This window comes from Bombina bombina, chromosome 1 (genome assembly GCF_027579735.1).
Source record: "Bombina bombina isolate aBomBom1 chromosome 1, aBomBom1.pri, whole genome shotgun sequence".
NCBI lineage: Eukaryota > Metazoa > Chordata > Amphibia > Anura > Bombinatoridae > Bombina > Bombina bombina.
Window position 1 is genome coordinate 262,111,295 of NC_069499.1, and position 13,463 is coordinate 262,124,757.

General features: G+C 40.0%; 1 pseudogene; it reads left to right on the plus strand.

Annotated features, from left to right (window-relative positions):
• The window catches only part of LOC128657570 (syntaxin-binding protein 6-like), a 234,732-nt pseudogene that overhangs the window by 201,830 nt on the left and 19,439 nt on the right, over positions 1–13,463 (plus strand).

The window sequence follows — 13,463 nt, forward strand, 5'->3', positions numbered from 1 at the left end:
AGAGGTTCCAGAGCCATCTTCAATTCCTAAGCTAGATAAGGTATACGAGGACAGGGTTAGTACCTCAGATTTTCCCGGTACCCGTTAAGATGGCTAATATTATTAAGAATGAATGAGAGCGATTAGGTTCTTCCTTTTCCCCTTCTTCTTCCTTTAAGAAACTGTTCCCCATTCCGGACTCTCAGCTTGAGCTGTGGGGTACTTTCCCTAAGGTGGATGGTGCTATCTCTATGCTCGCAAAGCGGGACATCTATTCCCTCGAGGATAGTTCTCATTTAAAGAGCCATGGATAAAAAGCTGGTAAACATGTTAAGAAAGATGTTTCAGCACACAGGGTTTGTTTTTCAGCCAGCAGCGGCCGTTGCTGCGGTTGCTGGAGCTGCAACATATTGGTGTAAAATCCCTGCGTGAAATGGTCGAGGGGGAGACTTCATCAACAAGGCACTGGATAAGATTAAGGTCGCTGTAGGTCGCCAATTCTTTCATCTGTGATGCAAATATGCAAAATTATTCGCCTGAACACTGTGTCAGGTTTTTCCGTTTTAGCTCCACAGGGCTCTGTGGCTAAAGTCTTGGTCTGTAGACATGACCTCTAAGTCGAAACTGTTGTCCCTGCCTTTTCAAGGAAAGATTCTGTTCAGTCCAGGATTGGATCGATCATATCCACGGTTACGGCTCAATCTTGGAACAAGTCTAAGCAGAGCAAAGAAGCCCGCCGAGATGAAATTGGCATGAAGGGGCGGCCTGTGACCGTTCTCCAGACCAACGTAGGGGCAGATTATCTCTCTTCTCAGAAGCCTAGGTTGCAGGATGTTCAGGATCCTTGGGTTCTGGAGGTGGTCACTCCTGGGTTACAAGATGGGGTTCACATCCCATCCGCCCAGGGGCAGATTCCTCCTGTCAAACTGTCTTCAATACCAGAAAAAAGAGAGGCCTTTTTAGAGTGTGTGAGAGATCTCTCCTGGCGTGGTGTTATCATACCAGTACCCAAGCAGAATGGGGTCTAGGGTACTTTTTCCAATCTTTTTGTGGTTCCAAAGAAGGAGGGCATGTTTCCGCACGATTCTGGACCTAAAGTGTTTAAACAAGTTTCTGAGTGTTCCATCGTTCAAAATGGAAACAATCCGATCTATCCTGCCCCTAGTTCAAGAGGGGACAGTTTATGACGACTATAGACTTGAAGGACGCTTACCTTCATGTGCCAATTCAACAGGGACCACTTCAAGTTCCTAAGATTTGCGTTTCTGGACCAAACACTTCCAGTTGTGGCCCTTCCTTTTGGTCTGGCGACAGCCCCAAGAATCTTCACAAAGGTTCTGGGGGCGCTTCTTGCAGTGGCCAGATCCAGAGGCATTTGCTGTGGCGCCTTAACTGGATTATAGAACACAGACAAGGTGGTCTCCTTGCAAAAATCTCAATTTATTTTTTACAAAAGGAACAGGAACAAACAGAGTCACTCTGTTTGTTCCTGTTCCTTTTGTAAAATAAATTGAGGATTTTTTGCAAGGAGACCACTTTGTCTGTGTTCTATATGCTGTTAGCAAGTTGGCAGATTTACTTGCATCTGGTCTCCTGCCTCCTGGGTTCCTGTGCTGGGATACTACTGTGCCTTTTCTGCGCCTTAACTGGATGACATCCTAGTCCAGGCACCGTCACTCAGTCTCGCAGAGGATCATTCAAGGGCTCTTCTTCTTTTGCTACAATCTCACGGTTGGAAGATCAACTCAGGGATGAGTTCCCTGGTTTCCAGCAACATGGCGGAGTTTCCTGGGCATGATAATAGACTCCATGTCCATGAAAATATTTCTCACAGGACCGTCGACTCAGGAACATTGTGTCCACCTGTCTTGCCCTTCAGTCCTCCTCAAGCCTCTCAGTGGCTCAGTGTATGGAGGTGATCGGACTCATGGTTTGAAGCATAGACATCATCCCATTCACCAGGTTCCATCTCAGACTTCTTCAATTGTGCATGTTGAGACAGTGGAACGGATATCATTCAGATCTATCACAGCAGAATCCATGGATGCTCGACTCGAAACTCCCTCTCTAGGTGGATCCGTCCGGAGCAAACTGTCCATGGGGACATCCTTCTTGAGACCGTCCTAGGCAGAATGGGGAGCTGTTTGAGGTGCTAGGATGGCACAAGGAAAATGGTCCTGGGAGGAGTTTCTCCTTCCAATAAATAATCTGGAACTCCGAGCAATCTACAATGGCTCTGAAGGCATGGCCTCCTCTGGGGTCGTTCAGCTTCATCAGATTCCAGACCGACAACATTACTTTGGTGGCTTACATCAACCATCAGGGGGGTATGAGGAGCCTACCTTGCACATGAGGAAGGTGCTCGCTCTCAGTGATTCACATTCCAGGTGTGGACAACTGGGAAGCGACTTTCTCAGCAGGCAATCATTCCATCCGGGGGACTGGTTTCTTCACCCGAGGGGTTTGTGGAGATTTGTCTCAGAAGGGGAACGCCAGAGATAGATCTCGTGGCATCCAGACCTCAATTGCAATCTACCCCAATACGGGTCGAGGTCCAGGGATCGCAGGCAGAGCTTGATAGATGCCTTAGCGGTACCTTAGGGGTTCAGTCCAGCTTACATTTTTCCACCGTTACCACTCTCTACCTCATGTAGTGGCACGCATCAAACCGAAGCTAGTTTCAGCCATTCTGATTCGCTCCATCGTGGCCGCGGAGGATGTGTGATTGTGGATCTAGTGGGGATGTCATTGTCTCTGCTGTGGAGGTTAGCCTGTTGCAGGGATCTGCTGGAACAGGGCCCTTTTCAACATCGGAATATAGATTCTCTGAGGCTGACTGCGTGGAGATTGAACTCCTAGTCTTCGGCCAATAGAGGCTTTTCTGAAAGGGTAATTGATTCTCTAGTTCAGACAAAAAAGACAGTCACTCGTCGCATCTACCATAAGGTGTGGAGGACTTATTTGTCCCTGGTGTGAGAAGCATGGATATCCTTGGCACAAGGTGAAGGTATCAAGATTCTGTCTTTTCTCCAAGACGGTTTGCAGAAGGGTCTTTCCGCCAGTTCCTTAAAGAAGTTTTAAAAGACTGTTTACATTTATTTGAAGGCGGTATAGCAGCCATAGCCTTCTGTATCGCATCAGCAATATAGTTTTTCATATCAACAGGGATATCATGTACTTTAGATGTTGAAGGAACAACAGATTCTCTACTTGCACTAATATAAACCTTTTCTCTGCATGCAAAAGCTTATCATGACAAACTGTTACACACTACAGCTGGAGATATAATTTCCACTAGCTTACAACAGATACCACTTAGCTTTGGTAGAGCTGTGTTTCAGGCAGCATGGTCCTACAGCAGCTTCTGAGACAGGGTCAGATTGAGACAACTTGAAAAAATGTTAAAAGAAAAAATAACATTTAAACAGAAATAACTTATTTTCACATATAGCAGTTCAGGTCTGGGAAAAAAGGCAAATGCTAAAATTGGCAAAAAAAAGCAAATAGCATAGCCCTCTGAGCATAAAGAAGCGAAGGAGCATATAGGTAGTGGGGTAAATAAAACTATATTTTTTTGGCGCCAAGTATGATGCACAACGCAAAAGGAAGGTGAGAAATTTTTTGGCGCCAACAAACATCCAGAAATGACGCAACTCGCGTCATAACAAACACAATTTTGCGCCAAACAACCTTAGTGTCAACCTAAAACGCAGGAAATTACGACTTGCGCCATTACAGACGCACATTTGCACCAAAAAACTTTCTCGCGCCAAGAATGACGCAATAAATAACAGCATTTTGCGCCCTCGCTAGCTAAATTGCCAGCAAGTTATTCAAAGAAAAAACAAGTCAAATTGAAAAGACTATACCCCAGGTAAGAAAAAACATCCTAAAACATGATTCCCATAACAAAACTGCCAGACTGCAAAGGGAAATACACATAGACCTGACTCATGGCAAATATAAGTAAAATATATACATTTAAAACTTTATACATAACAGGCTAAACCATAGCTGAGAGTGTCTTAAATAATAAACATACCAAAAGACACACATCCACATATAGCATACTAGCCAAACCAGTACTGAAGCTATCAGCAGAGGTAATGGTATACTAAGAATATATCGTCGATCTGAAAAGGGAGGTAGGAGATGAATCCCTATTCCCGATAACAGAGAAACCCTTGAAAAGATTTCCCGTGAGGAATGCCATAAAACTCGAATAGGCACTTTTATAGCGAGGCAATGTATCTTAGCGCAGTGGATTTCCAAAAAACACCCACCCTGACTCAGTTCAAGCACAGACAATGTTTTAGACAGTTATTTATTGAACACGTTGACATTACCCTGGACACTAAGCGTAGACTGAGACACTTTCTGAACAAATGGCGGACTTTTATATTGAGCCTTCCCCTGAGTCAACAGCAGCAGGTACTAAGGCCCTTTCAGCACCACAAGATCTTTGTTGGGGCACAGCTCATGGGGGAATGAAATATTGTATTTTAAAGCTATGGGTCCTATACAGCAGATTGCTAGGTTATTGTTAGTATACTTATTCTTTGGTTTAGTGTTGTTAACATTCTTAAATAAAAATTGTATAGAAGGATGCATGGAAAAGAAAGCAGAAGCATACACCCTTTCGATATCATGAGATTAAAAAATAAAGACCTCTTACTGTATATTACTTGAGACTGAGTATCATACCGCTGTATAAGAAGTTTCATACTACCCGATGTACTTATCTCATTGGTTCACAAGGAAAACCAAAGTCTTTGTAACAATGTTATGTCATAGCATTCCTTCTATCAATAAAAAGAATTTTGGAAAAAGAAAAAATCAATAGGCGATACTCTCCTTCACATCCCACTGACAAATACTGTACTCTGAGAGAATTGGGCTTCAGAATGTTTCTAAGTGCTTATCACAGAAGAAATCATAAAAATCTAGCACAAACGTACTTCAACCACCTCCATAGGAGGCAAAGTTTGTAAAACTGAATTGTGGTGTGGTGAGGAGTGTATTTTATAGGCATTTTGGAAGTTTGGAACTTTGCCCCTCCTGGTAGGATTGTATATCCCATACGTCACTAGCTCATGGACTCTTGCCAATTACATGAAAGAAAGGGAGTTTGTGAAGTTTGAGATATTGCATCGATAGCTGAATCAGATCAAGGGAGTGACCATCTTTGTGAGTGGGAGATCAGTTCATTGTGACAGGCTGAAAGAGGAAGTGTGTTGCAGAAGTTGTATTGCAGAGGAAGGCAGTGGGATTTTCAACAGGGAGGTTTAAAGTCACCAAGAATGAGGGCAGGGGTATCTGAGGAAAGGAAATAAGGTAGCCAGGTGGCAAAGAGATCGAGAAATAGAGTTAAAAGCATTTTTGTAAACCTGTTGCCATTATAAAGCTCCAGACACATGCTTGCTCTTGAGCCTGTCTAGCTACCTTCTTTCAACAAACAATTTTATATATAGAGAGGTAAATGGGAATTAAGCATTGCACAAATGCACTATTTTGTGCTCTTTTGCAACACCGCCCCCTGCCCTTGCACAGCCAATCACACTGTCAATCTCAATGGTCGGATGAGACCGGGATATTGAAATTCTCCACCTAAGAGGTGGAGAAGAGGCTAGAAGCAGCAATCTGCGGTCTATTACATCACCAAGAACTAAAAATGCTCGCTCTGATGGCTGATTAGTTTATTCTGTACCTAAAGAGATTTCTACCTATTATTGCTATATTAACAAGTAGAACCATTTTGTACAAATACATGGAAGATAGTAATCTTTATTGAATTCTTGTTTTGTTCCACATATTTTATTATGTCAATAGAATAGTGTAGATAAGGCACTGGCCATCAACTTTCTGAAGCTTCAGCTTAGCCTTAGTGGAAAAATGCTTTTCCCCCTGATCTAACTTTTCCAGACTCCATAGGCAATATTGTCCTCCTTTTAATCATTCCCATTAATTTAGCTTTTAAAAGGTTTTCACAAATTTAAAAACTCACTATGATTTAGTGCAAAGGTACTAAAATGGTAACCTGTTTCCTTGTGTCTTATCTATAGTGAGAAAAGTTCCTGAGATTCGGGTTGTATTATTATTTATCATTTATTTAGAAAGTGCCAACAAATACGCAGCTCTGTAATATTTAGTATAGTTGTGGGCTACAATAATCCTGCTACTTTACAAGAATTAAAGGGAAATTTTGAAATTTGTAATCCTTATTCCTTAATCCAAACTATGATAAGGAAGCCCTTAGCTGCCTTGACATTTTGTATTTCATATGGAACACTTTGGATATCAGAGTGTTTAAATCATAGTTTTTTTTAAGCTGTAAATAAGAATATTTAGTTGTTTTCTGCAGTAATTAATCATCTCATTTCTATGCTATGTATAAAGATTTCCTAGAACAAAATTATATTTTTTGTGTGTGTTCATTCTGGAGACATAGGAGAAGGCTTTTCCGCCTTATATGGCAAGATAAAATACCAAAGTGGTTATAACATGGTTATTTTTAAAATTACTTTTGTGAAATGTTATCTACTAAAGGATGCAGGACTTGGACTCAGCAATGAAGATTTACAATTAATTTATTGATAAACAATATGTAGTCTTAATTCTCTGGCACCCATAGGTTGGTGTATTCAATATATAATTCTAAGGTATTGCTGCTTTTATACTTTTTACCCTTGTCTTTGATTTGTTTTGCTTGTCAGGGATTTACTAGTCTAATCAAACTGATTACTACCAAACCACTTTACATCCCCAGTTTCAAACAAGAGGCCTCCCCAGGTGTTCATCACCAAGAGTCAAAACAATTTGAGGGCTCTTCCAATTTTGTAAGGAGGTCTCAATGGTCTCACGAGCAGCTGAGACAAGTCAACGGGATAGATCAAATCAGGTGAGTTTTTCTATATAGACCAGATGTATAGTTTAGCTGTGTGTCTGAGAGGCTGTGGTGTTTGCTTTCCCTCAGGGCTCCAGTGTGTGTGTGTGTGTGTGTGTCTGTCAAAAACTGACACAAACATTTTAATTTAATTGAATAGAATCCATGAGTCTTTGAGGTTGTGACGTGTCTGTTTTTTACTTGTCACTTTATATTAGGAGGTCTTTAATGTGCATTTATGGAACTGTGATGTGGTGTTTGGTGTCTGTGCTTTTTTTTGGGGGGTCGTGTTTTTCATTTTCTACAAACAGTTTTTGTGTTTGCTCGAAGAAGTGTGGTATGTGAAGGACTATGTTTTTTTGTGTGTCAGGGATTTAAGGCATGCCTGTCAGGCTGTGTATGAACATTTTGAAGGAGGAGTAGGGCTGATATTGTGTCTGTGTAGGTAGTTGTACTAGGAAAGCTATGTTGATGATTTGGATGTGCTGGTGTTCATCTAAGGGTTATTGAACATTTACATACAAAATGATTGTTTGCTGGTGGTATTCATGTGCTGTATTCCAGTTCTTTTTTTCCCATCACCCCACAGGAGACACCAGAGTTTGATTTACAGTTTGATAATGCATTAGATCAATGGGTGGCAAGTTCGGGCTCTGAGAAATTCACCTTTTTCCAGATCCTAAATCATACATGTCAGAGGTACCCTCCCTGATGGAAAGCCTGAATTTGTCAATTGTCAATCCCGGCTCTTTTCAGGTAAGATTTTTCAATCCCTTTTCAAGTTTTTTTTTTCTTTTCTTTGTAACTTTCCTCTTTTTACCTGTACACCTCTCACTCTTTTTTCGTAATGTGATTTTGTGATGGGGTTAAAGCCTCCTACCCATATAGAGTGGCAGTAACTTTATAATATAAATATCATCTTCAGTGGTCACTTCAACCTTCATTACATTTTGGTTGGAGAAGGTAGCAGTTTTGGGGTCTTCTGGTCCAGAAATATGTATTTAAATTATTATTATTATTAGTAGTAGTAGTAGTAGTAGTAGTAATATTAAAGGAGACAATGCATTAATACTGCTTACTAGCAGTCATCAGTTTCTTGCATGGACACTGTTAATGCTTCCAGACTGATCATTAAGTTTAAAAAATAAGTAATTCAGACAACTCCAAATGTCATAACTGCTTGTACTGAACCACCTCTACTGTTTTTGATCTACTTTTCTTTTGTATGATGATAATAGCCCATAGGGTACATAACATGTAGAATATAATTCCACCACTAGGAGGAGGCCAATAACCCATAACAGAGCTTAAATATCTCCACCTCTTATCTCTTCTCAGTTTTGTTCTTGGCCTCCCAAGATTAGGTTGAGAATAGATGTGTTCCAGCTACTTACTTAAGGATTTATATATGAGAGCTTAAATCAATGTGAGACCCTTTATCCCTGGGAAATATCATTCACAAAGAAAACAGAAGTGATTTCTTTCATAAAGTTGGTGAGAGTCCATGACACATTACTCATGGAAATACTCTTCTCTACCACCTAGGAGGCAGCAAAGAGTTCCCAACCCCAAGAGCTTTATAACACCCTCCCACTTACCTCGGTCATTACTTTACCTCTGCTGGAGGTGATTGAAAGAATAAACATGTTATTCTTCAGAGAGGGGTTTTCAGTCTATGTGAGGCCCAGGTTCCCCTCAGAGCACAGTGCTTGTCAGATTAATGTATTTGGGGTATCGTTTATGTTTCTTTGTTTCACCTCATGGGAAATCTTTCATAAACCCTCTTGTAATCGATCACAGGGACATGTCTTTGGCCTCCCTTAATGGATCAACAATATACTCCTATTCCATAACCTCTGCTGATATGTTTCAGTACTAGTTTGGCTTTCTGCTACTTGATTGCTAGTGGACGAGTGTATATTGGTAAGCATATTTTTTAGTTAAAAAAACAAAACAAAACCATGTAAACACTCATAATAGGGGCATTATTAAAACGTGTATCTTTATATGTTTTTATATATATTGGCTCTGGGACGAGATCTTTAAATATTCCCTTGCTTTTGCTTGCAGTTTTTTTTTAGCGCACGCAGTTTTCCATACCTCAAGTTAGCGCACGTCCTTTGTCTCTTTAGGTGCTGCAGGTTTTTTTTAGCTCCAAGTGTGTCTGTCGGGTTTGCGCATGTCCCTTTTAATATTCCTGTGCTTGGTGTTCGCACGTTCGGTTAGCGCATCTCATTTAAACTGTCAGTTGTTTGGCTCGCATTCAGAGGTAATGTATTTTTTCTCCTGTTCTTTGTTTTTTTTTCAGCTCTGCTTAGCGCGCAATTGTTCCTGTCAAGCTATTTAGGTGGGGGTAAATGGTTTCCATTCCTCAAGAACTTTTAAAGGGGTTTTATAGTGTTTATTGTAGGGCTGCAATAACTAATTGGTAAGATTGATCATAAAATAGTTGCCAACGAATCTCATATCGATAAGGTGGTCCTGCGATTAGTTGGTCAATTGCGTAGTTCATTGCATTGTTTTACCATATGCTATAATGGAGCAGCAGGGTTCTGCCCCTAAATATAGCCAAGAAACTGAGTCTGCTAAACACCTTTCTACCATTATTAGGTGTGCTTATTGTAGAAAGTGCCCTCTTCAGCTCATTTATCTGGCACATGTTCAGAATTGTTAATGCATACATACCAATCTAATGCTGTTTTTTTTGGGTACCTAATGCTCCTATTCTTTGTTCATTACAGGTTAATGCTGAAGTAGTGCCTCCTGCCATGAAAAACTTTATCAAGACTGCTGTCTCTGAGGCTGCCTCCCTCCGCCTTCAAATAAGTGTAAAAGGTCATAGTACTTCTACAAGTACTATGTGCCCTGAGCCCAGGGGATACTGTTATATCTTCAGATGGTGAAGTTCCTCTGAGGATGAGGGTTCCCTCATCTAAAGTTGAACCTGATATTTCCCTCTTTTTTTATTTAAAGTTACACATTTGTTCTCTTTTAAAAGAGGTCTTAATTACTTTAAGGGTTAAACATCTTAAATCTTTTGTTGATAAACCTTGTTATCATTTAAATTCAGCTTTTAGGACTGTTGTTAATGTCCTGAGGTTTTCCCTGTGCCTGATGCTGTCTTTGACATGATTGCTAGGAATGGTTTAAGCCAGGTGTATCTCTTACCCTGCAAGGTTTAAAAAGCTATATCTTTTAGCTGCTGCTAATCTAAAGCTATGGAAACAGTTCCCATGGTGGATGGGGCCATTTCCACTCTAGCTAAACATACTCCTATTTTTTTTTGGAATACAGTACTTGTTTTAAGGAACCTTTAGACAGGATGTTAGAAGCACATTTATATTGTTGATGTGGCTGCTGCTTCTACCTACTGGTCGGCTAGTCATTCAGAGCAGTTTTTCAATGACCCTGTTGGTGCAAATCTATTGGGTTTTCTTCAAACTGCCTATTCTTTTATTTGTGATGCTGTATTTGATATTATGAAGATTAATGTCAAAAGCATGACTTTAGCAATTCTTGCCAGGAGAGCCTTGTGGCTAAAATTCTGGTCTGCTGATATGGTGTCTAAATCTAATCTAGATTATTGTCTCTTTCCTTTAAGGGAAAGAAGTTATTTGTGTCTGATTTATATTCTTTTATTGCTGCTATTACTGGAGGTAAAGTATTTTTCTTGCTCAAGGCAGAAAGTCTAAAGGAAAATCCAAAGCTTATCCACAATGAAATGGAGACGCTGAGAAATGTGTTGCCTTTGTTTTTAAACCTTTTGTTAACATTAGTATGTATTTTATGTAATTTTCTCAAATATATATATATATATATATATTGGCTTTGGAAAATGTAAATTTTATTCTGCGGAGTCACGTACACACTGATACACCACATCAGTCCTACCAGGAGGATCCATGCCTGTTTATAGTGAGCTGGAACACTAAGAATTCCCAGTATGCCTGTATGGCACATTGTATGTGCCCCATCCTTGTGAGTATATCATACCCACTATCTCTGTTTGGGAGGTTGATAAAGGTTCACTGCACTAGGAGGTGTTTTTTTTCTTTGTTCTTTTATAGAATGAGACCTTTGTTTCAAAATTAAAGGAGCTGCGCAAGCCAGAGTGCAGTGCGCTGAGACACTGAAATACCCCAGCAGGCTCATCTAGGCATTATCTGATGCCATTTCATATTGTGAGTATATGTCCATTTGATCAGAGTAAGAAGCAATATTATTGGCTACACTAGGAGGCACCCTTCTTTGTCATCTTTTGTCTTTCCATAAACTGGACATTAAACTACTTTCTTGGAAAGTGTTATTTCTTTTGACTATATCTTCTGCTAGAAGAGTTTCTGAGCCTACTTATTAGATTTTTCATAAGGTTTAGGCTGTTTTACGGTTTAGCTCTTTAGCACACAGGCACTAGTTTGGAGGTATGTTTTGGCATTTTTTTTTATTAAAGTTTGTTTTACTGCATTTTCTTATTATTTAAAGGGACAGTTTACTCAAAAAATGTTTCCACTTTAATTTGTTCCTAATGATCCACTTTACGTGCTGGAGTGTATTAAATTGTTTACAAGCATTTCTATTACCCTTATATTGGCATTTGAAAAAGTTTATTTAGCCTGTGGTATCCCCACCCATCCTGAAAGTTTTTGGCCTCAAGGCCAAGCTTTGTTAACACAGCCAGTAGAAGAAATTACACTCTCAGTGGGTTATAGAAGAGATAAGCTAATAAAATGTTAATTTTCAATTGTTTTCTCCAAGTACTGGTGATTGGTTTATGGACAGATATAAAATAAAGAAGCAGGTATATGTACACAATGTGATAAAGTAATGAGATCTGATTATACCTACAAGCTCAACCCATTTTATTAGGCTGTGCTTCAAAACACAAATCAGCTAATTCATATACACAAGCCTTAAAAAAGCAAATCTCATACTTTTATACTCTGCAGCTGGTAAAATAAGTAATTGAAACACATTAAGGGAAAAACCATTTTATAGTATGCTGTCCCTTTAAAGCCTCTCTAAGGCACTTAAATGTTTCCCAGGCTGTAGCCCTAATACTCTAGCTGCTATTCTTTTTCTCCTTCACTGCAGTGGATACCAGCTGTGGAGAAAAGGATTTTCAAGCTTCTGCTTGTATTTTCTCTACATTTACCAGAATACTGTGTCCTGTCACTGGAGGGGGTTGAGTACCCAAGCAGGAGCTGCCAGAGTGTCACTTTCTAGGGCCTAGAAAAATATCAATGATGGGATTGTTGTCCCTTCTCTGTGTCCCGGATCCTGCTAATTCTAAGGAATGACTTTTACACAATTTTCATGTAGTCAGAGCATTGAAGTTTTATCTTCAAGCTACTAAGGAGTTCAGACAATCTCCCAGCTTATTTGTCCATTACTTTGGGACTCGTAAGGGGCAGAAGGCTACTACTGTAGCTTTGGCCTCTTGGCACAAACAGGTCATTCACAAGGCTTACTTGGTGACAGGAAAGTTGCCCCCCCTACACTTATCAAAGCTCTTTCCACAGATCTGTTGATACTTCTTGGGCTTTTTTTAAAAAAAAATGTTGCATCTTTGGAACAGATTTTCAAAGCTGCAACATGATCTACTTCTGTCATTACTTTCAAAATGTTTCCACTACTTTTGTTTTTACTACTTTGAAAGCAGCTTTGACAGGAAAGTCCTTCAAGCCACAGTGTCTGACAAATAGGAACTACAATAAAATTATCCCACCCTTTCCATAACATGGACTGTCTGCTTGGGTATTAATCCCACATGTTATGGACCCTATGGACTATCATCACTTTACAAAAGAAAACATTTATGATTACTTGGTATATTTTATTTCGGTATGATGATAGTCCATAGGCCCTGCCCATTTCAATTTTTCAGGCTACAGTCCTTATTTGTACCTCTATAGACCCTGTTTTTTTCTTTCCTACCTATCGGTTTCCTTTTCTTTGCTCGGCTATAAGTTAAAGATGGGAGGTGGAAGGGATTGAAGCTCTTGTGTCGGTTCTTGGCCTCCTCCTAGTGGCGGGAATTATATTCCATATGTTGTGGACCCTATGGACTATCATCATCCCGAAAGAAAATAATTTATCAGGTAAGCATAATTTGTTTTAATGGTCAGTAAAGGTGGGTTTCTCAAAGTATTTATCAGGAAGGTATAGAAGCATAAATGCCTCTGTGATAGAGTGAATTTAAAGGGGCATACACATCTAGGAACTAAAATATGTTTCTGAAATCTTGCAAAGAATTAAGTTTTTTTCAAAAATCCCCCCCACCCCACCAGTAGTTTCATTTGGAGCAGCCAATCAGGATTTGTTACTGGAGTAGCTCTGGCTGATCACTGTAATTTTGTTAGCAAAACATTCGCCTAGATTACGAGTTTTGCATTAACAGGGGTACGGTGCTAACGAGCAGTTTATGCTCACCGCTCACTTACAGACAGCGCTGGTATTACGGGTTTTTAAAAACCCGACATTAACCGCAAAAAAAGTAAGCGTAGAGCAAAATTTAGCTCCACATCTCAACTCAATACCAGCGCTGCTTACGTTAGCGGTGAGCTGGCTAAACGTGCTCGTGCACGATTTCCCCATTGGAATC